At 45.9% G+C, this 22,833-nt stretch overlaps 1 protein-coding gene across 5 annotated transcripts in view; it reads left to right on the plus strand.

The window, feature by feature from the left end:
- The window catches only part of lypd6 (LY6/PLAUR domain containing 6), a 269,673-nt gene that overhangs the window by 115,301 nt on the left and 131,539 nt on the right, over window positions 1-22,833 (plus strand). For 3 of the 5 annotated variants that reach the window (XM_078552535.1, XM_078552529.1, XM_078552530.1), the window contains exon 1: window positions 21,613-21,780. The exons of 1 other annotated variant lie outside the window; for it this stretch is intronic. The gene's annotated coding sequence lies outside the window, so the exon portion shown is untranslated. Of the gene's footprint in view, window positions 1-21,584; window positions 21,781-22,833 lie in introns of those variants that run through there. One more of the 5 variants, XM_078552532.1, reaches the window with a different exon arrangement.

Below are 22,833 nucleotides of genomic sequence, written 5' to 3' on the forward strand. Positions count from 1 at the left end.
TACATAGCACTCAGGGCATGTTTGAAACTTACCTGACCTCAATATAAACGGAGAGAGAACAGTCTTCCCAGTATGTAAACATTTAAGTTTCTAGCTGTTGGGAGAGAGTTCTGTGCATGGTGTACTCCAGCATTTGAAAGATTTAAGTTCCAGCTGGCAGGAACCAAGCACCGGCATCGTGGTTCTACCTCCATGGAGGTCAAACTGCGGTCTGGGATCAGTAGCTGCAGCGTAAATGCACCAAGTTTATTCCACATGCCAGAGTCTTAAAGACCTCATTAAGAGACTATTGAAATTGTGCGTCACAATTTCCTGTCCAATAAACAAAGTGAAATTCTAGCACATCTTTGAAAATATGAAAACGTATTTATAGGATACTGTAGTTAAAGTCTATTAGCATAAATACTGAATGCTGGAAAAGCTGTAATGAAGACAGATGTATTACCGTAGCCAGATTACAATGGATCTCAAAAGTCTTCAGTTTTGGGATATTCCCCACAGAGACCACAATCTAACTGATTTCTTTGTAAATGAAAACATTGGCAGTAAATATTGGTGATGGTGTTGTCTACGTGTTTACTACACCTACAGAAACTAGTTGGGAACATGGGAGAATAGGCCGTTTACCCTCTTCCTGACATCACTCCTGAATACCTTAGCTCTAATTTTAAATGCAAACGGCCTTTGTTCTGTCAACCCCTACAATATGAAATAGTTTCTATCCGCCCCATCAAATACTTAATCAGCTTAAACACCTCAGTTAGATCACCTCTTAATCCTCTATGCTCAAGGGAATAGGAGTCTGGTCTATGCAACTTCCCCTCATAATTCAACCTACCCATTTTAAAAATCTGTTTGGAGGTGACAGTGTACAGGAGTGGCACAGTTAAACAGAATAGCGAGGCAATAGTCCAAGCAGTACTTTTCACAAATTATCACTTCAGACTTGACTGCAGCGCTTTTCTGGGAGTGGGGGTCAGAAGTTACTCCATAAGTGTATTAATCCAAAGCATTCACCCTTTACAAAAATATAATAGTTTGTAAGAAACCTGAGGAACAGATGCTCTTCAAGCTGAAGTATTTCTTTGGTGATCTTTAAATACTAAGTACACCGGAAAATGTATCTGCCTGCCCCTCATATGATGTACTGCCTGTTGTAGCTGACATGTGCTGGTGCCACCACTAGATGGTGTTTGTTATGGTGACCTGTCTTGTGTGCACAATGGTGACATCTCTCACATGCTAAATCATTCTGGTTTTAATTATTCAATGATAAATGATGACAGCTACAGAGCAGAACACAGGAAGCATGGAAAACAGAGGAAGGCCTTTGTTTTTTGGTTTGGAGGAATTTTCATCCAGATGACTGAAAACCGTAATATATAATAAAAATGCTGAACAGTTCTGGGAAAATAATATAACAATATATAAGCTTTTACCAGCTTATATTTCACCCCTCTCCTAACTTTACTCAGTTCTGCCGAAGGGTCATGAGGACTCGAAACGTCAACTCTTTTCTTCTCCACCGATGGTGCCAGACCTGCTGAGTTTTTCCAGGTAATTCTGTTTTTGTTTTGGATTTCCAGCATCCGCAGTAGTTTTTTGTTTTTAGTTCTGGGAAGGGACCCATCTGAAACATTAACCTAAAAGCAAAAAACTGTGGATGCTGGAAATCCAAAACAAAAATAAAAATACCTGGAAAAACTCAGCAGGTCTGACAGCATCTGCGGAGAGGAACACAGTTAACGTTTCGAGTCCGTATGACTCTTCAACAGAACTAAGGAAATATAGAAAAGAGGTGAAGTATAAGCTGGTTTAAGCGGGGGGGAGGGACAAGTAGAGCTGGACAGAGGGCCAGTGATAGGTGGAGATAGCCAAAAGATGTCATAGACAAAAGGACAAAGAGGCGTTGACGGTGGTGATATTATCTAAGGAATGTGCTAATTAAGGGTAGAAAGCAGGACGAGCAAGGTACAGGTAGCCCTTGTGGGGGTGGGATGGGGGGTAGGGATCGAAATAGGCTAAAAGGTAGAGATAAAATAATGGATGGAAATACATTTAAAAATAATGGAAATAGGTGGGAAAGAAAAATCTATATAAATTATTGGAAAAAAGGGGGATTGGAAATGGGGTGGGGATAGAGGAGAGAGTTCATGATCTAAAATTGTTGAACTCAATATTCAGTCCGGAAGGCTGTAAAGTGCCTAGTCAGAAGATGAGGTGCTGTTCCTCCAGTTTGCGTTGAGCTTCACTGGAACAATGCACAGGCCAAGGACGGGCATGTGGGCATGAGAGCAGGGTGGAGTGTTGAAATGGCAAGCGACAGGGAGGTCTGGGTCATGCTTGCGGACAGACCGAAGGTGTTCCGCAAAGCAGTCACCCAGTCTGAAGTAGAAACATTAAGCTGTTCTCTTGCAGCACTGATCAACCTGATGCATTTCCAGCATTTCAGCGTTCCATTGTTTGCACTTTTCCCTTTTATCTTTAGTGAGAGAAATCAGGAACAGAATGCTCGCCCCCCACTCCCATTTTATCATGCTGTGCCTGTGTCTGTTGTCGCTGTGAAATTCCTCGTTGAATTTGTTTCAAAGCTGGTTTGAATGTTGACTTAAATGCAACATTGAACAAACAAGGATCACCCTTTGATAGGCAGCTTAAGATCTGTTAACAAACTTATTCTGCTCAACTCCCAGTTTATGCAGTGTGGATCTAACTGATTGCTGGATTGATATATGCTGGATATTAATTGCTAAGGGAGTATCTCTCAGTTACGGACCCAACTGATAGTGAAGAATTGCCTTCACATAAGTTTCTGTGGCCAGTGGGAACCGCAGGAATATCTAATATGTCAGAGACAGGAATTTCCAAATGATCATCCAAATTTACTCATGTGCACCTTTAGTTTGGGCAGGACCTCTGATATTTGGTGATGGTACCTTCCTTTGAGGGATGAGTCCTAAGGGCAGTTGACAATACTGAACGAAAGAGACACTTAGTTGAGAGAATCTTTAGGGCAGGATTTTACCTCCTGTGGGTGGGCGCGCGCCCGACCCGAACGGGAGTGAAATAGTGCGCGATGATGTCGGGCGAGCAACCCGAAGTCATCGCGCCCTCTTGCGATCTTTTGGTTGGCAGGTGCGCGTGAGAGGCAGCAGCGCACCCGCCGACAATTATGAGGCCTATTAAGGCCCTTAAGTAACTAATTAAGTTGCATTTTTTGCTGCCTGCTGAACCGTTCGGTTGACGGGCGGGCGAATAGGCCCGGCTGCCTTCGCATTTTTAACAAAACCTCATCCATGGGCGGGATGAGGCTTCCAACACTTACAAAAAAAAACCGATAAAAATGCTTCAGCATCCTTCTTACATCTCACTTCATGTGACTGAGCCACATGTGGGGACAGGTTTAGCTCATATGTAAAAAGTCTGCTTTTGTATTTAAAATCTGTCAGCTCCCTGAGGCGGCTCTCTGCCTTCAGGGAGCTGTCAGTGCGCGCTCCCCCGGCACATGAGCACACCTCAGCGCTCGCGCTCCTCCCACCCCCCCCACCCTGTCAGCGCTGAGGTTCCCAGGGCGTGTTTGATGCTGGCTGGCTGTTAAGTGGCCAGCCAGTGTGAAATCGCAGTTGGGTCCCGATCGCGGGTGGTGGAGGGCTTCACAGCTGCTCCCAGGCCCGCCCGCCCGCCTCACCTGCCCGACAAGGGGAAAATTCTACCCTTAGAAATGCTCGTGCGGTGTCATTACAGTAGCAAGGACTGATGCCGAATAAACCTCCTTCAACTTTGAATCACCATTGATACATAACCTAAGCCTCCCCACTCGACACCCCACCGCTACCGCACCAGGTTAGATACTGTAATACCAATGAGATTGCCAAAATTGCAGCAGTTTGCACAAAGCGGTGAGCGGTCTCATTTGCCCATTTAATTGCAACTAGCTTGAGATTGCACAAGAATGACTTTGTAAATGAGCTTTACATACAGAGAAGAGGCTTTAGTCTCATTGACTGATAGATTTGAACTAGTGGAATAGAGGTGGAAGAATATCTTTAATGCGGTGCACCATCTAATTCCTAGGAAAATTTTGTTCCAACACTGATGCGTATTTATGAAAAGATATCGGGGTTGTGGACCGGCGGAAGTGGGTAGGGTGGGGGAGCACCTGGCGGCCTGTAGAAAAGGATGTGGACATTGATGCAAATTCTGGAGATGGGACCATTTAAACCATTGGAGGAGGGCAGGCCGCACTTGCACTGGTAGCTGCCTGGAAGTGTCATCATTTGGGACAACTTGTTGATGCTGCACAATGTGTGGAGACCACCCAAATGATGCTGCTGTTGGAGACTGTACACAGCTGGGCAGGAAATACTCACCATCCGACTTACCTCGGATGGATGGACAGCTACAGGTCTTACAAGTATAATCCCTTCCTGCAAATAAATAAAGCAGTCATTCTGGTTCAAACTGATTTAGTTTGAAGAGTACGGTACAATAATATCTTAAAATTAAAATCCTTTGAAAAACCTAACAGATTGCCGCCTTCCTTAGCTCAGTTGGGCTCACAAGAATAAGGTGATGAAGGACATGTAATCCTCAGTTCAACGATATTCCAGGCTGTTGAGGTTTCTTTGTGAAGTTAAATGTGCCCTGCAGTGCTGTCATCAATACAAGATTAATACAAAGAAGTCAGTTTACTGCAGTACAGTACCATAATACCATAAATACCTTAAGACTATTAGTGGTGCTGTAGTAAGTCAGGGGATACTGGAGTCATTTGATAAACCCTTTAACATGAGTTCACTTGTCTAAGTTTGGTCTTTGTATTTTCTGACCTTATTGTAAGATCCTGTGGTTGGGGGGGTTGGGGAGGGGTGGGGGGGCGGGGGGAGGTGGGGGATGCAAGGCCTTATTATCCTTGCAAATCTTCCTTGAAATCCATGGCTTTATGCAGCTGAAGTCTTTCTAGCTGGTCCTCACTAAATTTAGATGGATTTTGCTCTTTAGCAAGCCAGAGCTTGCAGTCTTGCAGGAGAGTCAGAGAGCTGATCGTCACTGGTGTCATTTTGCCTGTTGAAATGGAACCTTGCTACCGAAGCAAATCAGGCTGGTAAAATAAAAACAGCACGAGACATACTCCATAGGCCTGGCAGCATCTGTGAAGAGATAGTCCATTCAAAGTTAACTCTAAGATAAAAGCAAAATACTGCGGATGCTGGAAATCTGAAACAAAAACAAAAATAGCTGGAAAAGCTCAGCAGGTCTGGCAGCATCTGCGGAGAGGAACACAGTTAACGTTTCGAGTCCGTATGACCCTTCATCATTCTGACTCTGTCGGCAGGCTCGGGAGCGGTTGGGAAACAGACCGCCGACCGCGATTGGCCCCCAACTGTGATTTCACGCTGGCTGGCTGGAAACGCGCGCTGAAAAGCTCAGCACTGCCGGTGTGGGGGGTGGTGGTTGGGGGGTGGGGGTTCGCGATCAGGTCCGCGCCGCCATTTTACGCGGGTGGGCCAATTAAGGCCCGCCCAGTGTACTTCACGACTCCCGGGCACAGTGGGAGTGGGTGGGTGGCGGCGGGTGCGCTCAGGCCACCGGGCCCAATGGCGACCTGGCGGCCTGTATAAAGGAAGGCCTGGCAGCTTTGGAAAGGCTGCTCGCAATGGCTGGGCGAATGGCTGTACAGAGAGGCGATGAAGCTCATGCAAGTCCAGAGGGTAGGCCATCAGGGCAGGCCAGGCCGGAGGGTAAGGTGGGGAAGGCCAGTGTGCCCCTCATTTTTCATATGACTGCCTTGCTGCCCTCCTCGAGGAGGTGGCGGCACGGAGGAGGTGCTCATTCCCCAGGACGGGAGGAGGAGGCCCCCCCCCCCACCACATGACGAAATGTGCCTGGGAGGAGGTGGCGGAGGTGGTGAGCTCCCGCGATGTGGTGCGGTGCACCTGGATCTAGTGTCGCAAGTGCTTCAATGACTTTTGTGCTCTGGAAGGGTGAGGACCATGTTGGCATTGGTCATTCAACCCAACAGGTCGGCTTTCCCACCCCCGCCAAGTCTGAGTGTAGCGACTGCATTGAATCATTGAAGGCATGTGTCCTTCGCTGGGTGGGCCAGCAGATATTGCCCATGCTGAGGTCACCCTGAGAGGGTGGTGAAGAGATGGGTTCTGCCCCCGCAGCATGTGGTACACCGATTCCCACATTGCTGTTCTGGGGGCAGCCCGGAGGAGCTGCACCTAGACACAGTGCTGGAACTGCAGGACATGTCAAAGTCAGAATGATGACATGCTGGGAGGGGAGCTTCCAGGTGGCATTGGCACCGATCGATCTGCTGCACCCTGCGCTCCATGTGCTTGCGCCTCCTTGCTATGGAAGGTTAGACTGTGTGGTGCCTAATGTGATGTAGGCAGCATGTGTCCGGGGGTGGGGGTGGGGGCGGAGCAGCCTAGCACCTTTGTGTGAGCGTTCGGCACCAGCGGGGTGAGGAGACACTGGAGCCTTGATATGTCCCACTCTGGTTGGGGTGGGCCGTGCGCGAAGAGAGTCCATGTGCAATTTGCACTAATCAATGCTCGTCTCTCATTTTCAGGAGCAGAATGCTCATAACGCGGCAAAGCGTGAGGACTGGCGGCGGGCAGGCGCAGATCGCCATTCTTAGCTGGTTCAAGCAGGAGGCCCTGGATTTGGAGAGGCACCATGTGCCCAGTTCCGCTGGTGTCAGTGAGGCTAGGGTGCCATGGCCAGGTATTTATGCCCAACAGTGAGGTCAGCATTGTGCTCCCAACAGCCATAGCACTGCTGAATGCTAATTGATTCAATTTTTCAACATGGCTTGACCATTGGTTATGGAAGATTGAGCACATAATAGACAGGGTGATGACATGCTGGGAGGGGAGCTGAGACAGGGATGCACATTGACATTGTCTCCACGTTAACTGATTCAATGTCCTTGTTCTTCCTTTCAGCATCACCGAGGCACAGTGGTGAGGGCACTTCACAGTCACTGGAGGAGCTGGCAGAGACAGAGAGTGCCCATGGCACCAGCAGTCGGGAGGACTGCAGGGGATCAGGCACATGCTCAGTTGGTGCCTGATGATGTGCCTCTGGAGTCGTCCACAATACAGCAAGCACAGGAAATGCGGCCGGGTGTGTGGGAGCATCTGGGGGAGATACATGAGACCAAGCTTAGCATGTGTCCGTGGTGGAGGAGTCTACACGGACGATCGCCGAAGCAATGAGCCTAATGGCCTCAAGCGCCATGCATCCTCCATGGAGAGAGTGGCGACTCTCGTGGAGAGGGTCCTCCAGGAAACCCATCAGGGCTTCCTGGGGATGCGCTCTGACCAGCAAGCCCTCACATCGGCATTAACCTCAGCTGGTCATTGCCAGAGTGGAAGATGGTTTGGGCATCAGGTTTCCCAGCTTGATGCCCATCCATCCACAGTGAGCAGGGAGGTCTGACGCGACCTCATGTCGGTGCAGCAGCTGCCCTGTCGTCTCTGCGGGCTCCTCTCAGAGCGCTCCAGATGAGGGCAGCAGCTCCTCCGCCCCTCTCCCAGTGATCATAGCATCCGGTGAGGCTACGACGACTGGGGAGATGCCAGCTGTGGAACTGGCAGCTCCCTCCCAGGCGGGGCCGGCACAGGCTCTACACGCCAGAGGACAATCGCCAAGGTCATCGAGGCCAGCAGGACAGCAGGGTCAGCAGGCTGGCTCAGACGCCGCTCCTAGCGATGGGGCAGCACCAAGATGTAGCACCCGGAAACATAAACATAAGGCACCTTAGGCACACCACGGGTTTATCACTGGTGCTTTTTTGTTGGCCCGAGATGAGGTCCTTATGATTTGTCCTGATTTGTCACACTGTTGTTTTTTGTTTGGAATAACTTTGTTTGCTTGACATATTAAATTCAGATATGTTCACCATGGCTGAGGGTGTCTCTTTTCTTCTGCATGTGGATGGTTTCCAAAAATGTGAGTGCTTTGTTGGACATTCAGCTTTATTAACAAGGCCCTTAGTTACTGTTCCTAACGTGGCAGATTTTGCACTTAGGTGTCAAGTAGGGAGCCTACAGCCCAGGCTTGTCCTGGAGGTCCATCTGTGGTGTGCTAGCTGAAGGTTCATTGGATTAAAGCCTCCTGGGTGTCCCTGCCTCCCTGCAGTATGCCCGGGTCAGTGTCTACCCCCTCAGCATTTCCCTGTGCATGCTCATCCTAGGACTCACTGCTGGACTCATCGTGTGCAGCAGCAGCCACTATGTCTTCATTGTCCACTGCGTCCCCCCTTTCCAGCGCAAGGTTGTGGAGAGTGCAGCATGCAACCACTATCACCAACATACGATCTGGGGGGTACTGGAGTGCGCCCCCTGAGTGATCCACGCATCGGAAGCACATCTTGAGAAGACTGATGGTTCTCTCCACCACAGCCCTTGTGGAGCTGTGGCTCCTATTGTACCGCTGCTCAGCTTCTGTTCTTGGATGGCGGAGAGGCCTCATGAACCACCTTCTGAGGGGGTAGCCCTTGTCACCCAGCAGCTAACCATCCAGCCGGGCTGGAGCACTGAAGAGCCCCGGCACCTGGGAGTGTCTGAGGATGTAGGCATCGTGGGAGCTGCCTGGGTACCTTGCACAGACTTGTAGAATCAGCATCCTGTGATCACACACTATCTGCATGTTCATGGAGTGGAAGCCCTTCCTGTTGACAAAGGCACCGGGCTCACCTGCTGGCGCCTTGATGGCCACATGTGTACAGTCTATTGCACCCTGGATGCGGGGGAAGCCAGCAATGACCGTGAAGCCTCTGGCTCGCAGTATCTGGCTTGCCTGGTCCCAACAGGAGTGGATGAAGGTCAATACACGGCTGAACAGAGCGTCTGCGACCTGCTTGACACAAGTGTGGACAGCTGATTGGGAGACACCGCAAAGATCACCCACCAAACCCTGGAAGGAGCCAGGGGCTTAGAAGTTAAGGGCAGCTGTGACCTTCAGAGCCACTGGCATTGGGTATCCACCCACACAGTTAGTGGAGACCTCAGGCCCAATCATCTGACAGATATAGTTGACTGTCTCACTTGAGAGGCGGTGCCTCCTTCGGCGCTGCACCTCAGTCATATTGAGGTAGCTGTTTTGCTGCCTGTATACCCTGGCAGCAGGATAGTGGCGTCTTCTGCGGCCCCTTCCGCCTTGGTCCACCTCTTGGCCCTGTGCCCATTGTGCCTGCGCCTGTCCTCCCAAAGGTGGCTCCCCTGGAGGCTGAATGTGCACTCCTGACCTCCTCCCCCTTCTAGCCCTCCCTTCCTCCTCAGAGGAGGTGCCTCCAAAGGACAGTTCGGCTCCCATTCCCAGACTAAAGGAAGGCTCCCTGAAACCTGCAGGCCCAGAAAAGATTCCTCACTGCAGACTGCTGACCTGAAGGTTAAGAGTCCAGACAAAGCAGCTGGAATGCGTTTTGAAGCACTGTAGATCATACAGGCAAGTTTCAACAACTTTGAAAAATAAATGCTTGACAGTGCACACTCGCGATCCCACTGAGACCGGATGAGGTTTATACAAATCTCTCCTACCCGCCTGCCCGTTGTGCCCGTGCGCCGACCCGAAGATTGCCCGGGTGCTGAAAAATTGGTGTAGATTGGTGAGTCAAGGGCCTTAAGTGGCCCGTTAATTAACGGCGGGCGCAAATCGGACATCATCATGTGCCCACTCAGTGAAATATCACGATGGCGCGCAATGACGTTGGGACGCTCGCCCAACATCACTGCGCGTCGTTTTACGCGCATGCATGCAGGGCCTGCTCCCGCATGCCAACAGGAAAATTCTGTGCTTGATGCTTATTCACAGTCTTTTGGAGCTTTTAAAATCTTTGAAGACTCCTGTGATGTTGCTAATGGTATGTCAGATGTTATGCTTTATAACAACAGGAGCATTATACCATATAACGCACAATGTATTATTATTCTGTTGTGAAAATGAACCTGTGTTTGAAAAGGCTACAAAGTCTAACTGCTATCTATAAACACACCACGCTCAGTTAGAGTTCAGTTCAATGTGTTTACGGTACTCTTAATGCTTCTGTCACTTTGAAATGTAAAATCTGAATATGATAGATGTTCTTTTAATAGACAGATGAAAGAAATAGTTGACCTTCAACTGCTCTTTGGAGAGGCCTAGTAAGCCATTCAGTTGTATCAAACCATTACTAACGGTTCAGGAAGAAGGCCCACTATCACCTTGGACAGTTAGAGATGGGCAATGAATGGTAACCTTGCCAGAAATACCACATCCTAAGAGTGAATGGAAACAGAAGTAAGGTTCATGGAGTTGGAACCAGAGAAACCTAGGGAATGGCAAGAGTTGAACAGGATAACATCAGCTTTGCAGCCTTTGAACTATAGAAAATGTTATTCTCATTCAGGACTTGATTTCGGACAAACTTTTGGATAGTAGAACAATGACTCGGGAGTCAGTGGTGTTGGAGAGATCAATTAGTATGTCCTCAGTGAATGCTTAGATTCTGTCTTGACTGATGCACGTTACCTGATTGTTACTCTAACATTTTTATTCCAATTTATCGATGATTTGTATTCATTGTGACAAAGAGACTTTGCACAAAAAAACTTAATTTGTGGACATCGCAGTTATTCCCAATGGTCTGCTCTTAAAAGAATTAAATTATCATCTGAAGGATCTTGCAAACCTTCAGTGTACAATGTTTAATGGGACTGAAAATTGTATTTCTGATACGCTCAAGTGTTTATTTTCTTTAAAATTTCAGGAGTTGGTGGAATTTGCTAATCAGTATTAAGAACTGGGTGGCCACAGTTTTGACGTGACATGAAAACACAGAGAAAAATAGCCTCCCTAACCCTTTAATCCATTAAGTAATAATAAAGAGGTTGTACATGAATGCCAGCCACATCTCCCTATGATAACAGGATAGGTATGCCAGTTGCTTTTACTCAGTTGGGGTACTCATGTGAAGTGTCATTTTAATTTATGGGTTGTTTTTGGCACTGTGCCATCAGCCTATTTTTCATCAGGGAAAACCGTTAAAACAGGATGAAAATGTGATAGTTACCATGCCTTACAGACTTTTCATCTCAGGATTATTTCTCTACGACCACTGAACATGAATGTTTTTTTGCACCTTTCTCACAGCGAATATATAATTGAATTGTGGAGTAATTTATCAGGAAAGGCCATTAAATTGACAGCTATAAGGGAACTTGAGATGACTGGGAGCATTTTAAGGAGAGTAGGATTTTTAGGGTTCAGTGAGGAGGGAGATAGGGTTCATTTATCTAAGAGCAGCAAGCTTGTTGGGCCTAGTGGGCTCTTGCAGTTCCTCAGTGTTAATGCTTTTGTCCTGTAAACTCCAAAACTATTCAGTCAGTAGAAATTATGTCATTTTCTCAAAGATTGGTCTTGTAGAATTAGTACTGCATATGAAGGCTACACTGATATGACTATTACATTCCTCAATTCATAGTTGGAATGAAGACACAGGGTAGTTCACATCGGTGCATATTTGTGTGGATGATTCTGTTAGAAAACTGCATTAATTTCTCATAATTGTTCAAATTCTGTTGTAAATCTGTCAAGTGAACTTCTTCTGTGTGCCATGGCTTTTCTCAAAAGTACATGTTTAATGATTGTTGGCCATTAGTGGCCATTCACTTAGATCTCAATAGCTTTTGACAAAGAAAAGGCCAACATTTTTCAACAGGAAAAGCTCTACAATTATCAGTAAGAATAATGATTTTCATGTGGAGCACTGAAATTTCATTATCATTGCAATGGTTTACTTAGTATCATTTTGGTGTCACTTCTCTCTTACATTGGCCACAGCTCTTTCCCTTCAGGAGATCCCAATAAAATGCACTCTGACGAGGCCATTTTTAATTCAGGACTCCCCCTCTCCCCCCTTTACATTAGAACATAAGAAATAGGAGCAGGAGTAGGCCATTTGGCCCCTTAAGACTCCCTCACCATTCAATAAGATCATGGTTGATCTGATGTGGCCTCAACTCCACTTTCCTGTCTGTGCCGCATAACCCTTGACTCCCCTGTCAATGAAAAATCTGTCTGTCTGCGTCAGCCTTGAATATATTCAATGACCCAGCTCCCAGTCCTCGCTGAGGGAAAGAATTCCAAACACTAATTGTCTTTGCATTGATCACACATTGTTTTTTCTGAAATACCTTCCCTTCCATCATCATACAGGCGACTCCTTCCCCACGACTCTGCCCAAGCTGTACTCTCTAGCCCTCATCACAACCGTTCCCAGTTGCTTTTTCTATCACATGCCTCATGGTGATCCTCCACAGCCTACACCCTCCTTCATACCACAAACCTGCTCGGCCCTGCCGCTCCCTCGGTCGTAACTGTGTCTGACCTCTTCCTCAGATTCAGATCTTTGTCACCCGATGTCAGCGGGTGTCCGTGCTGAAAGTGACTGCAGAGATCGACAGTGCTGTCCGAATTTGCCGCAACTGTTTGCGTGTTGTATTGTTGGTGATGAGGTGGGGACAATACTGTGGTCAAACTGTGAACTCTGCAGGAAAGTTCCATGTTCTTGCTAAACGGGGTTAAGCCTGGCTACCTTTACCCTTGGCTCACAATCTGCCTTTGCCTCATGGACGACTGAACATCAACTGATAATTACATTTATTAGGGAATTTACAAAAAATGTAAAGCAGCAGCAGCAGCAGTGCTATTTGCAAAAGGAATATTTCTGAAAATATGTATTGTAAACTCTGTATGTGTGTGTATGTATGTGCGTGTGTTTCAAATTAATGGTGACCCTCTTGCTATGGAGGAAATATTAGCAGGACTGGATTGTAAAATAGGCATTTGGTTGTTTTGAGTAAAGCTAACAGGAATGTGACCCTTATGGTGATTGTATGCTTGCCTACAATGGGATGGAAGGATAGATTCAGCTCAACAATCTGAAAATAGAAAGTACTCTGTGTTACTGAACAAAATACGGATCATGGGGAATACACTCCCCTGTTATCTAAAGCCAGACTGAAACAAAGGAACATCGACAATTACTGAGGAAGCAGTGATAGATCATATTTCAATAGCTGTTTAAAAAAAAAAATTCACACCACTATTTATGTGACACTGAGCAGAAGGAGGGGTAAACTAAAGTCACAGTCTTAAGCGATGAGATGGATTTAAGGCAAGCTTAAAGATGTGTGAGATGGTGAGAAGTGAACCAAGATCATTCCGTTGGGAATAATGACTGAAGGATAGGCGGGGCAGATGGAGGGGGGACAACCAGTAATCCAGAGTCAGGGAATAAGGAACTTGAAGTCGACTGACTGGGGTGCAGGAAGCCAATAGGGCTTGACAGAAATGCTGGGAAACAGGACCATGCAAGGGAGAGGACAGGAATTCAGATTGTCTGAAGAGTTGAGACAAGGAAGCTGGCAGCAAGAGACTTTAGAAATCAATTTTGGTGGGATGGAAAGCATGGGGTAGTGTTCTAGCAGCAGTTGGAGAAGATGGAGGGGTATTGTGGGGGGCCGAGGGGGGGCATGTGCGAGCAGTGGAACGCGAGCAATGCCCTAGAGGTGAAAATGTGCAGTCTTAGGAATAGATTTGACGCGGATTCAACTTAAGAGGGCAGCCGGGCAGGTGGAATGAGAGATAGATGGGTGGGTCTGAAAGGAATGGCCTAGACTTATTGGTAATTTATGCATTCATTCTGTGCGCTCAGAGGTAGCTTAAAAAAATTGCTCCTGGGGGTCCAAAGTGGTTCTGGCTACAACTAGCGCGATTCTAGCGGAAATGAGCTCGGAACTCCGATATGCCAGGTCTCGGTCTAGTGCCAAGCTTTCTGAGATGGTTTCGAAGGAATTTGCAACCGCACTAACAGCATGGGGTAGACTTTGAGACTCTGTACTAGCTGGTGATGTGGGATCCGCCAAGGCATCCAGTCCAGATCACGGCTTATACCTCCCCGAAGGTTTTCCAACCCAAAAAAAAAGCAAGTTGTTGCAACCCTCTTTGTGAGGCAACCTGTCAAAACTGATTCTTATGAAGCCCGTCTATGAGTAATGTTTTTTTACATTAGATTTTCGAATAAGACTGCTCCTTACTTTGAAATATCTATTTACTTACGGTTCTAAAAATCAGTCCGCGTATTCCCGCCCTCCAAGAAAAAAAGATGTAGGAGGGAACTGAACTTTCTGTGGCTGCTTTACTGATATTATCAATAGAGAGGGACAATAGTGTTTTTCAACATTTTTCCCACATTATGTTTTCAAGCTGGCACAAAGCCAGTCGCTAAACAGACAGAAATGTTTGAAATGCTAGGTCAATGTCTGTGACCTCATTATTACCATTAAGTTTTGGGCTTCGTGATTGAATTTTTCTTCTAAAATACTACTTGCCTCTTTCATTTTCCCACTCTTTCCTCAGTGAAAGGATATGACTCAATGGGCAGAATCTCGCCGCCTTTGAGGGTTTTCTGAGGTTGGGATTGAAAGCAGGTCCTGACCCCACGGATGATGCCTGGCTACGTGCCTGCCCACTTTTACCGGAGGCGGTAAGTTTAAGAGGTCGCCTCCGGGAGTGTTGCCCTGAGGCAACCCGCTGGTCCAATTGGAGAGCCCACCGTGATGTTCTGCTCACCAGGGTGGGGGGTGGGGGGGAATGCATGCTTCTGCGGCAGGCAAAACAAAAGGGCAGCTCAAGATGGAGGCACCCTCAAAAGATAGATAAAATTGTGAAAATTATTCGTGACCACAGCTGCCAGGCCATCCATCGTTGTGAAGGAGGTCCAGCCCCGGCCTGCTGCTGGGGGGGGGGTCAACTCCAACGACCCACCTGACTTTGCCCTTAGCATAGGGCCCGCCCGTCACTGGTAATGCCCCAAGTGGCCAATTAGTTGCCACTAATGGACAACCTGCCACTGCTGGGAGGGTAGCTGCTTCAGTTTCTCACCCACCTCCGGCATAATTGTCCAGAGATGGGAAGGTGTCAGCCTGTTGATCCAACGGTGACCTTTCAAATTTCTCTCCTGGTCCCACCTCCACCCACACCTCCGTGGGTCTCGTCCAAAGGCCGGCCATTATTCAAATGCAAGCTTGTTTGCTCAGTGTTGATTGGCTGTCTGACTATGAAGGCCATCGTTAATCAACTTCATTTTGTCCTCACCTGATATACACACCCCTGACTCACCAGCTGGACAGTGAAACTGTGGCCCATCTTCCTCTGCCCTAAGCTGGAACATCGAGGCAGTTTGTGCCCACCAGTGTCACCGGGACATCAAGGCAGTTTGTGCCCACCAGTGTCACCAGGACATCAAGGCAGTTTGTGCCCACCAGTGTCACCGGGACATCAAGGCAGTTTGTGCCCACCAGTGTCACTTGGCTGAACTCAGGGACCTCGAAAATCCAAAGATGGAAGATGATCTGAGTGGATGCAGGACTTGCCCGCTGACTTTTGGTGATTATGAAATGGTTTTGCACCTGAATACATAACCACTTCCTGGATTGGCCTGGGCCATCAGAATTGCTCTTGAATAGAGGCAAAGCACAACCCAAAAGAAGATCAAGGAAAATTGGTGAGGAAATTGCTTGCTAGTAACTTGTCCCTGAACAGCATGTACGAATTAACTGTATGCTACTGGAATAGCGACTGAATTGGGAGGAAGAATTTACAAGGCATTGCCTCCTTGATTCAGTGTCAATGAAAGGCCAGGCGCCCCACCTCTGCCATCCCAACATCATGTGACCCAGCTTTTACCATCAAAGAACCACTCAATTATTTAGAGTTCTATTAACTGTATGGGATTCTGTAGGTACAGTGCAACTTGTAATGTGTGTATTATACCAACACACAAGAGACCCTTGAAATGTTTATACAACAAAATAAAAAATGTGGGTTAAATATAAAAAATGAGAAAAGCGTTGTACAAAAATTAGAAACTGTTACTCACTGACCATCATGATAGACTTTTAAATAAGGTTAGCTTTCTATGGTATAAATGATGAGCATGCTGATAGTTTTAATTATGAGCTTGAAAAGGGGACAAGTGGATGAAACAACATTGTAAAACTAACTACGAGCTGTAGCTTGAGATTTGGCATGGGTCAGGGTTAACCTTGATCTCAGCTCAGATAACTAGGACGAGACTTCTCTGATAAGTGTACTGTCAGCTCAGGCTTCATACCAGACTTGCTTAAGAACCTCTCATGCTCAGCCTTGAACGTATGAGGCCCAGAGGGTAAGTAGGAACATGATGCGTCCTTTGAGGGGGTGGGTGTGGAGAACTGACGGAATGCAAGATCCTTTGGGATCAAATGTTTGGTGGGAGTCAGTACTGAGCTGCTGGATAATGACAGGTGGTCATAGACTTAGAAAACAGCACCTGAAAGAAGCCTCAGATTTTGAGATTTTGTTGGTTGTATAAACCTTGTTTTGTGCTGTGAATGAATTCAGTACTTACAGGGTGAAAACTAAATCCTTCCTACAGTACAAGCTATGGCTTGAGAATCCATTCTTATCCGTTCCATTCAAATTCAACAGGATGGGATTGTCTCTGGGCAAACTGACAATTTTCCTTCAATGACATAAATGTATGATCTTTCAAAGCTTAAAATAACCCAAATAATAATGATTAGATTACAAAAATAGACATGCTGTCCAAGTACAAATGGAAGATGCAAAGTTCGCCACCTTCCCTAAAAGAACAGTCAGTAATATCACCCTAAATTATAGTTTGAGGATGTAATTAGAGTCATAATCACAGTGGAATAGCATTGCATGTTCAAATTGTAATGTGTTCATTATTCCTCCCTTCTACTCCCCCATCCTGGTTATCAGCTCTTGCTCTCAGCTCCAATAACAGGAAGATGCCAAATGATGTTAAGAGCTTCCACACAGAGGCCGAAGAATCAAAGAGAGGAAGCGAGAGAGAGAGAGTGACCTTTTTATATCAACTTACACACACACTGTAGACCTACACTGGCTGAGCCTGTGAGCAGATTATTCAACTGCCTCTTGACTTCAGATCGTCTTGAAAGAGAAGGGACAGGATAAATCTTATCCTCTTTCTTCATCTACTGTACTTTTGGAAGAAGCAGATGTGGAGAGTCAAACCAACAATGTACCAGATACTGCAACTCTTAATGAAGACCAAGTCAAAGCAAAGAAGTCCAAAGGGAGACTATGATCTTCCAAGTCTGACAAGAACACAATCAGGGAGAGTTGTGAAGCTTCCAGACTGTTTGAATCTATGAATCAGAGACTTGGGGTGGTGGAGGCGGGGAAGATAGGGTGGTGTGTAAATATAGATGTAAAATGTATTTGGGCAAAGACTTGAGGGAGATGTAATATTAGGGTGTTCAGGGTTGAAAGGGTTAATATGTGGGACTGGAGAAACAGTACTGCTCAAATGACGATGTAAGAGAGACACATGACTTAACAGTCGAGAAGGAGAAATCTCATGGCTTAGATAGAGTAACACCTAGTCTTGTATATCTGTAAATAGTTATGTTCATCCAATAAACCAGTTATTGTTTAGATATTCCTATGTCTCCGCAATCATTCCTTAGCCAGTCACAACCAACATACAACCTGGCCTCAGAGTTGGGATCTTACAACAGAAGGTTCTGTGTTCAAGTCCCATGCTAGAACTTAAGCACAAAAATCAAAGCTGACACTCCAGTGCTGATTCGAGGGAGTGCTGCACTGTCTTTCAGATGAGATGTTAGACAAGGCCCTAGTTACCTACCAATATTGATATTAAAGATTACACTGCACCATTTTGAAGAAGATTAGGGGAATTATCCACAGTGTCCTGGCTAATATTTATCCCTCAATCAACATCATAGAAATGGATTATCTGGCTATTATCACATTGTTGTTTGTAAGAGCTTGCTATGTACAAATTCGCTGCTGCATTTTTTATATTACAACAGTGACTACAATTCAACAGTACTTCATGTATTTGCTGATTCTGCCTTTGAGCATTGCAGATTTAAGATTTGACAGATTTTTACCATTCAACGTCCCCTGACTAAATCTGACCATAAAACCTGACATTAACGTTGCTGGTTGTTAGGAAGGAAATAAAGACTCAGTAAGAACTTGATAAGAAGGTTCTTCCACCCTCTCCTGTCACCCCCTCCAAATTACACTGCACCAGACACGTTTTCATATCAGTGCAGTTTATTTTAATGAAAGGATGAAGATTTTACTGATGTGAAGAATATATCATAATATGGGCTGTGGTGTGACGTGATAGAAATTACAAGTGAGGGTGAGTAAGCCTTATGAGGAGAGATGATTACTGTTGATTAAAATTACTAACATGCCAAAAATATAAGCTACACACTAAATGTATGCTGGGGTACTATTGGATGCAGAGATATGTACTCCCTTCATATTTCCAATAATAAGATTGACCTATAAGTGCCATAATATATTGCTTCCTTGTGTTGAGGTAAAATCTACAAAGGGTTAAGTCTCCAAAGAGCATGTTTGCTAATTTTATCTTTTATCTTTTTGGGGCTGCTGTGAATCCAACAGAACTCAGTTATACTGTTGGCAGCACACTATTCTAAGATTAGCGAACAGCAGAATTCCATATGCATGTATTTAAACTTGGGAGAGGCTGTACTAATGAGGGTGTCCAAATGCCAGTGACAGTCTAATATTGCAGTATTGTGTTATTTTTTTTCTTTATTCTTGCATGGGATGTGGAGTCACTGGCAAGGCCAGCATTTGTTGCCCATACCCGAATTGTCCTTGAAATGAGTTGCTTTCCAGTCCATTTCTGAGGACAGTTAAGAGTCAAGCACATTGCTGTGAGTCTGGAGTCAAATGTAGGTCAGACCAGGTAAGGATGGCAGATTTCCTTCCCTAAAGGGTAGATGTGAACCAGATGGGTTTTTATGACAATCAACAATGGTTTCATGGTCGTCATTACTGAGACTAGCTTTTCAATCCAGACTAATTAATTGAATTTAAATTTTACCAGTTGTCGTAGTGGGATTTGAACCCAAGTCCCCAGGGCATTAGCCTGGACGCCTTGACTACTAGCTCAGTGACATTCCCACTATTTCATTATCTCCCCATTATGTGTTCAAAAGCAGTACACCAAGGCTCACCTCAGGTGTCTGCCTTCAGACAGAAAGTAACAGTGGACGCATAGGGAAATGTCTGCCATGGTCCATGCTTGTAGTTAGTTCCAACATTTAATTCTGGCTGTAAGCTTTTTGTTTTACTCCATTGACTTGTTGGAATCTTTGTCCTTCCCCGCGAGCGACAATGGGACTGAATTTTGAGGTTGTTGGGCGGGCGCGGTGGGCGGGCCTGGGAGCGCCCAGGAAACGGCCCACCACCCGTGATCGGCCCCCGGCCGCGTTTCCACGCTGGCTGGCCAATTAACGGTCGGCCGGTGTGAAACGCGTGCTGAAAGGCTCAGCACTGCCGGGGTGGGGCGGGAGAAGGGCAAGCGGTGAAGTCAGCGCGGGCATGGGGGAGGGTGCAGTGACAGCTTCCTGAAGACAGAGAACTGCCTCAGGGAGCTGAAGAATTTGAAACCATGAAACAAAGATTTTAAATTGCAAGAAAAATGTCCATACATCGGACTCATTCACCTACACATATAGATTATAAAAGTTCTGCCCAAACATTTTTATTTTTTTAAATTAACATCGGAAACCTCATCCTGCCCTTGGATGAGGGTTCCTCAAAATTCCAAAGGTCGCCTGGCCAATTTGACCACCCGCCAACCGTAACGTTGGACGGGCAGTAAAAAATCCACATTAATTAATATATTAATGGCCATAATAGGCCTCTTAATTGTTGGTGAGCTCGCTGCTGACTCTCCTGCGTGCCCGCTGACCGAAATACCGCGCGAGTGTGTGATGACGCCGGGATGCTCACCCAATGTCACCGCACGCCATTTTATGCTCCGACGTGTCGACCGCCCACCCACACTCCGAGCGAAAACTCCTGCCCTTGACTTCTGCATAACTTCCAGTGTTGATGAATCTACCCCTCAGTATAAATGCACCACAATGAGAAAGCAATTATCCGTACCTTACCTTTTCACTTACGCTACATTTTGAAATTACCCTGTATTAGCAAACCAGTATCCTAAGCCAGCAGACTCTGCCTCCCTTTGGTCTGAAGGTCAGATTCAGTGACAGACACAGCTTTTTTTTTATTCATGCCTGCCCCCTTCAAGTTTTGCAGGCTTGGATGTGGCCTAGGAACTGGTCACCACTGAAAGGGTGAGTTTCAATCTCTAAATTTTTTATGTGGAGCCAGGGAAACTGAAGTTCTTCTTCTGGATCCATGGGTCTCCTGATGGCTGCTGTTGAGGCATGAAAGCTTCTTCCTCTCACTGTCTTGCCCTCCACCAGCACAAAATAAGGTTGTTCATTTCATGTGGAAGATGCAGTCAAAGCTACATTTATTGCCCATCCTTTGCTGGCCTGAGATGGTGGTCCTGGGCCTTCTGCTTAAACCACTAAAGTCCCTTCAATGCTGATACTCCCATGATTTCAACCCAACAGCAATGAAGGAGACGTGGTACATGTCTAAGTCAGGATGTTGTGTAACTTAGAGGAGACGGTGCATCTGTGATATTGCTGCCCTTGCCCTTCTCAGTGTTAGAGGTTGCTGTGCTAGGAGGTGCTGTCGAAGTAAGTTTCCTGCTACGCATACTGCTACTGTTTGTCCCAAAATACGTTTAGATGACTGCCACCTAGAAGGACAAAGGCAGCATGTGTACAGGAACACCATCACCTTCACATGCCCTCCAAGTCACACATTATCCTGCTTTGGAACTATTGTTATTCCTTCACTGTCACTGGGTCCAAGTCCTGGAACTCCCTCCATAACAACACTGTGAGAGTACCTTCACCATACAGACTGCAGCGGTTCAAGATCATCACCATCTCAAGCTCAACTAAGAATGCACAATTAACGCTGGCCTTGCCAGTGCTCGCATATCCAGAGAATGGGTTAAAAAGAAAATTCCAACTCTCTTTAGCTAATTCACTCGCTTTGAAACTTGAGTTCGTTTTTTTTTTAACACTTTTTTTGAACCAGTTTTAACAGTTAAAAAAAAAATCACATACACTTTTCTGTCCTGTGACTCTCACTACAAAAGCAACAAATGTAGAAACACGTCTAATTATGAGGAGGGGTGCAGTTGTGAGGGAGGGGTGGGGAGGTGGGGCGGTGAAGAGTACCCTTTGGAATTAAAGGAGTTAATTATCTGGAAGCAAAAGCAGTACTAATAAGAACAAAAAGCTTACAGCAACGTAGCTGGAGAGCAATGGGTGTGGGGGAAGAAATCATAGCTAGAGGCAGGTTATTAGGTTAGCAAAATTAGAAGTGCCCTCTGAGGATTAATTTGTCATGAGAAAGCAGACAACTTTCATTCAGAATTAAAAACCCGATAAGTTGATGTGCTTCTCAGAAGCTGGGGGAGTGAGGAGGCAGATGGGGAGTGCTAGTTCACAGCTGATTGGCTGCCAATTAGCACAGCAAGCTAATCAGAGGGAGGCCCTTCTGCTCAGCCGCCCACTGGGAATGTTGATTGGTTACTATAACTGATAAAAAGTGCACACAGGACAAGCAGAGGCTACATGCCACTTCAAAGCAGGAGTTGAAGGAAAAACCACAGACAACACTTTCCACTGAAGTCGGCCAAGTTTGTATCCATGTAAAAGCAGGAGCCGTGGTCATAGTGCCTCAGTCAATGGAATAAAACCAGTTTACTCCATCAATTAAACACAAGCTTTTTTTTTGTGGGGTGGGGTAAGTAAAGGATCGAGATTTATTTTCCTTCTGCTGGCACTGGTTGTTGAGTGAGGTAGTAGTAGTGGGTAATTTGTGCGTTTGCTTGTCAGTTCATGACAAGACTCTGTCTTATTTGATCATTTTTATTTGGCTTTCAGTATTTCGGGTCTTTAAATTTAACTGAATTTGTGAACGAAGTGATTTTTGTTGCGATCTTTTAGAATCTTCTGTTACAGTAAAAGAAAACACTGCAGGAGTAAATGGGTTGAAAAAAATCATTGTGCAAATATATATATGTATAGCTATATAGTTACTGTAAAGGCTTTTGTGATTAAGGACAATTGAATCAGAACCTTCAACTATCTGCCTCAAATACCCAGACACTACAATGCTGGATTATGTTATAGCATACCTTGTTTATTTGTTACATAGGACGAGGTGTTTGCTAAGTCAAGCTTAATGATTGTACATCGTAGATGAAGGGGGTGAAGGTGGCACAGGGATCGTAGATATTTGTGACTCATGTGTCCGACTGCTGCCTTCTCCCACTGGAAACAATGGGGTGTGGATCCAAATATAAAACTGCTGCATGCCACAAATTTTAAATGTGTAGTCAGTGCGTGCATGGATTATTCAAAGGCATTATTTGTCACGCTTATTTTCTGTAATGCCAATGGGTTATGAGCACAGGTGCGGAATATGCTTTTGGGTGTCTAAATAGTAAGTGTCCTGGTTATGCTTCCAAGCATCCCCTATCTTGTGTCTTTGAGCTCTGCTATCCTTGGTCAGGGTTAAAGATGGGTTTAACATGTTCCAGCTTTAAAAATGGATGTTGTTTATTAATATTTTTTTCAGGCTGTTGGATTGGCATTTATGGTTTAAAAAATGCGAATGATATATTTATGCAGCAGTTAAGTCAACAGCTGAAAGAGCAGTTAACATTTTGAATCAAGGCTTCGGTCTGAAGCATTGAATTGCAAGCCCCATAAGTAGCCACAATGAGTGAAAGTGCAGGGTGAGAAACCATGCCCGTGAAAGTGCAAATACCTCTCACACCCAGAGATTCCTGGT

The sequence above is a fragment of the Cetorhinus maximus genome, chromosome 11 (genome assembly GCF_964194155.1).
Source record: "Cetorhinus maximus chromosome 11, sCetMax3.hap1.1, whole genome shotgun sequence".
In the NCBI taxonomy this organism is placed as follows: domain Eukaryota; kingdom Metazoa; phylum Chordata; class Chondrichthyes; order Lamniformes; family Cetorhinidae; genus Cetorhinus; species Cetorhinus maximus.